The sequence below is a fragment of the Dipodomys ordii genome, unplaced genomic scaffold, assembly GCF_000151885.1.
Source record: "Dipodomys ordii isolate 6190 unplaced genomic scaffold, Dord_2.0 Scaffold55, whole genome shotgun sequence".
Classification (NCBI taxonomy): Eukaryota; Metazoa; Chordata; class Mammalia; order Rodentia; family Heteromyidae; genus Dipodomys; species Dipodomys ordii.
This window is the reverse complement of record NW_012267271.1, coordinates 8,069,611-8,074,841: the sequence shown is the minus strand read 5'-3', so window position 1 is coordinate 8,074,841 and position 5,231 is coordinate 8,069,611.

The window sequence follows — 5,231 nt, the reverse complement described above, 5'->3', positions numbered from 1 at the left end:
TTCCCTGAGAAAAGACCGTCAGCCCCTGCTGCCTTCCCACCCCCCAACCCACATCTGAGTCATAGTTAGCAGAGAAGTCAGAAGACTGGTGAGCTCAGTGGTGGTGCATGTGCTTAACGTGTAAGGCCCTGAGTTTGATCCCCATGGTTCCTCAAAACACCTATTGATAACAAATAATGACAGTCCCCGTGTATTTTGCCTGTTTTTCCAGTAATCAGCAATGCCAGGCCCGTTTTCCCATTGGGCACCCGTGCCCTCCTCTAAACCCAGGGAGTAGCAAACTGCATTCTCCACTTAGGCCTTCGCAGAGTCAGATCCTCCTTGGGGAGTAGGCTGCCCTGCTGTGAGCACGGAGGTGTTGGTGCCCCCTTTTGTTGTGCCAGCCTAAGTGCTGAGGAAGCTCAGGCCCAGTCTTCAGATGTCCCAGCATCCAGCCCAACACTGAGCCCCTGTCATCTGATATTCTGAGGTGGGGGAGGGGGAGACACACAGCTGTCCTGACCTTTGAGGTGACCCAGAGCAGTGGAGGGGACTGCTGGCTGATAGCAGTACTAAATCCCACAGGACAAGTGTGGGGAAGCCGCCAGACACATCTGGCCATTCTAGTCCCCCTCTGGCCCTCCTGACTAGAGTCTTGAATATCTCCTTCTGTGGGGAACACAGATCTTCTTAGCAAGGGAAAGGAAATGGAAAATTGAGGGCTGAAGGTGTACTCAGTGCCAAGCACTTGCCTAGCATGAAACACCTGGGTTCAGTCTCAAACGTTGCAGAAACAATTCTTTGGAGTCCAGAATCTGACATTCCCTTAGGTGGTATGGCGGGTCTGTGGGGCATACAGTGGGTATTTAATGTTCTCTCTCCCTATTGAACTCTGCACCCCACATTCCAGGAAAGATGTAGTGTTCAATTATAGCCACGAGATGGCGACAGAGTACACAGGCAACACCTCCACCTGTGTTCACGCTGGGAGGGAGTGGAGGTGAGGAAAGGGACTAATAGGATTAAGCATCAGGTTCCCAAGTCCCTTGTCGTTGCATTCACATGGGCATGTTTTTTGGTTTTGGTGGGGTTTTGTGATGCTTGAACTCAGGACCAAGGTTCTGTCCCTCAAAGCTGACACTCTACCACTTGGAGCCACAGCACTGCTTCTAGTTTTCTGGTGGTTAATTAGAGATAAAAGTCTCACAGACTTTCCAGCATGGGCTGGCTTTGAATCCTAATCCTCAGATCTCAAGCTCCTGAGTAGCTAGGATTATAGGCGTAAACCACCAGCACCTCTCTTGGGAATATGTTTGTTTGTTTTCCAGCCTTGGGGCTTGAACTCAGGGCCTAGGCACTAACCTTGAGCTTCTTTTTTGTTCAAGTCTAGCGCTATTCCTCTTGAGCCACAGCACCACTTCCAGCTTGTTCTGTTTATGTGGTGCTGAGGAATCAAACGCAGAGCTTCACGCATGCTAAGCAAGCACTCTACCACTAAGCCACATTCCCAGCCCTGGGATTTTTTTTTTCTTGGTTAGTCATAGAGCTTGAACTCGGTGCCTGGGCGCTGTCCCTCAGCTCTTTAGCTCAAAGTGAGAGCTCTACTACTTTGCTACTTCCTGTTTTCTGAGTGGTTTATTGGAGATAAGAGTCTCATGGACTTTCCTGCCCGGGTTGGCTTTGAACCATGATTCTCAGATCTCAGCCTCCTCAGTAGCTAGGATTACAGGCGTGAGCCACCAATGCCGGGCTGGGAATATGTTTTTATAAGCTCAAAAACGTATTTTAAGGCCAGGCACTGGTGGCTCAAAATATATATAATATTTATATATATATATATTTATATAAACATTTATTTATATAAAATATGTGTAAACATACTTATATATACTTACATATAAATATGTATGTATATTGACCTAGTTTCTGTCATTTCTGCTTGTTTTGGGAGACCTGGATGCAGTTGTAGGATTGTGTTCCTGTGTGTATGTGTGTTGGTACTGGGGCTTGAATTCAAGCTCTCAGGCTCTCATGTTTAGCTTCTGTGCTCACGGCAGATGCTCTACCACTTGAGCCACACTTCCAGTCTTACATCTTATTGACTAATTGTAAATAGAATATTCTTTTTTTTGGTCGGCCCTGGGGCCTGAACTCTGGGCCTGGACACTGTCCCTCAGCTCTTCCGCACAAGGCTAGAGCTCTACCACTTGAGCCACAGCACCACTGCCGGTTTTTCTGCTTATGTGGTGCTGAGGAATCAAACCCAGGGCCTCATGCATGTAAGGCAAGCACTCTACCACTGAGCCACCTTCCCAGCCCCCTGGAAATAGAATCTTAAGGACTTTTCTTCCCTTTTTTTTTTTTTGTCGGTCATAGGGCTTGAACTCTGGGGCTGGACACTGTCCCTCAGCTCTTCAGCTCAAGGTCAGCACTCTATTACTTGAGCCTCAGTGCCACTTCCTGTTTTCCGGTGGTTTATTGAAGATAAGAAGCTCACAGACTTTCCTGCCCAGGCTGGCTTTGAACTGCTATTCTGAGATCTCAGTCTCCTGAGTAGCTAGGATTACAGGTGTGAGCCACCAGCCAGCAGTTTCTTAAGGACTTTTCTACCAGCTAGCTTTGAACCAGGTCTCAGGTCTCAGCTTCCTCAGTAGCTTGGATTAGAAGCATGAGCCCCTAGTGCCTAGCTTGTACAAGGGATTATAATAAGAGGAAGTGTGCTTGACTGCTTTTAGTTTAGATTCATGGAATGCATGGGCGTGGCTCACAATCACTTCCCTACTTGGTAAATTTGTTGGCTCCCGATTTGTTTTTGTTTTTTGGTGTTAACATTTTCCCACCTTAATTACAAACTTTCCAATTTCTCTTCTTAATTTTGTCAATGTCAGCTTTGTTTCAGATGTATATGAGGTCATATGAATTTGAAAATCTTACATATTCCTGGTAAATGGCCTTTTAGTTATCATGGGACTTCCTCTTTATCTCTGCTACAGCTTAAATTCTGTGATTATTATAGCCACAACACATTTGTCCCTGTTTCCATATTAGGGCATGGGGTGATAGTATAGATTGAACTCAGGACCTTGTGTTTATAAGGCAAGCACTCTACCAACTCCAGCCCTTATTTGCACTGGTTATTGTGTATATGTTGTTGTGTAAGCTCTTGTTCACCTTTCTTGCTCATAACAGGTGCTCTACAACTTGAGCCATGCCTCCAGTCTGGCACTTTGCTCATTAATTGGAGATGGAGTCTTGCAGACTATTCTGTCTGGGCTGCCTTTGTTTTTTGTTTTCGTTTTTGTTTATACGTATGTTTTGCCAATCCTGGGCCTTGAACTCAGGGCCTGGGCACTGTCTCTTTTGCTCAAGTCTAGCACTCTACCACTTGAGCCACAGCACCACTTCTGGCTTTTTCTGTTTATGTGGTACTGAGGAACCAAACCCAGGGTTTCATGCATGCTAGGCAAGCATGCTACCATTAAGCCACATTCCCAGTTGAACTTTGGTTATTTTTGAAGTAGGGTCTCATTTTATGCCCAATCCTCCTACTTGTGCTTCCCATGTTACTGGGAATGACAGGTGTCATTGTATCCAGCCTTTATGCCTTTTCCCATTGCTGGGATAACAAAGATAAGAATCGCTTGGACTTTCTGCCCACGCTCACCTCAAACCAGAATCCTTCTGCTCTCCACCTCCCAAGGAACTAGGATTACAGGCATGAGCCACAGGTGCTTTGTTGATCAGTTTTGTTTTTTCCTCTCTGGAGACACTTAGTTATAAGCCATATATAATATATCTATGTATGTATCTATAGTTATATAGATGTTATATATATGTTCATTCCTCATCTTGCTCTAAAAAGTCAACAGCTAATCCACAACTGGTTTTATGATTCTATTTGTTCTGTAATAAATACTTGTTTTTATTGGCCTCCCTTGGCGACATAATATGACTCCTTGGTCTATTAAAGTCAACTATCAATCAGTTGACCACAAATGGCAGCTTTACTGGACACTCCCCCCTTGCCTTCCCCTTTCCACTTGGCAATAAGTCCTGGAAAAGGCTCCAAATCAATTCACAGAGCACTTCCTCATTTCTTCCACAGAGGCGCACTGTCCCCAGTGCACTGGCCATGATTTATTTAGCCAGCCTTCTTGGATGGACCCTTAGGTTGTTTCCAAACCTTTCTAGCACAAACACTGTTGCAGTGTGGGAAATCCGGAAGGTGTGGGGAAGGGGGGGTGAGGGGAATGAAGGAAGGGGTGAGTGCACCCGTGATTTTGATAGACCTTACTAGCAGTCTTTCTGCTCTCCGAGGCCCAAAGGCATCTGTGAGCTATTCCACGCCCAGCCTGCCAGAGGGCTCTCCTTCCTTTGCAGGGGCTCAACACCACTGCCACCACAAAGCAACAGTGGCTTTCCCCTCTGGGGCACAAATCTGATTGCTCCCTATTCTGTCAGAGGCCAGCTGTGCCCCCCAGTGCTGTGAAGTAGAAACCCACACTTTTAAAAACTCTAGTACTGGGGCTGGGAATGTGGCTTAGTGATAGAGTGCTCGCCAGCAAGTATGAGGCCCTGGGTTCAATTCCTCAGTACTACATACATAGAAAAGTCTGGAAGTGGCATGCCGTGGCTTAAGTGGTAGGGCGCTAGCCTTGAGCAAAAAAAGCTCAGGGACAGTGCTCAGGCCCTGAGTTCAAGCCCCAGGACTGGCCAAAACCAACCAACCAACCAAATAAACAAAAAACCTTTAGTATGGAGCAGGAAAGTGTGATGCTTGTACCTGCACCAAAGTACCAAAAAGCTGGAAGTGGAGCTGTGGCTCAGGTGGTAGGCCACTAGCCTTGTGCAGAAAAATTTGCTAAGAGGATCCAAGCTCTGTGTTCAAGTCTAATGCCAGTACTAGACAGACAGGCAGACAGATTGATAGATCCATAGGGGAGAGGGGAGGGAGGGAAGTCCTGACTCTATGGTGCCAGGACCTCCTTGCCATGTCCCCTCCCCCAGGGTCCCTTGAGGGTTTTGCGCCCCTTTTACAGCCTCCCTGGTGGAAGCCGAAGCCCACCGAGCTCCCGCTGCCACCCCTGCACGCGGTGCTGACCGAGCTCCCGCCGCCCCCCCTCCCTGCGCGCGGTGCTGACCGAGCTCCCGCCCCCCCTCCCTGCGCGCGGTGCTGACCGAGCTCCCGCCGCCCCCCCTCCCTGCGCGCGGTGCTGACCGAGCTCCCGCCCCCCCTCCCTCCCTGCGCGCGG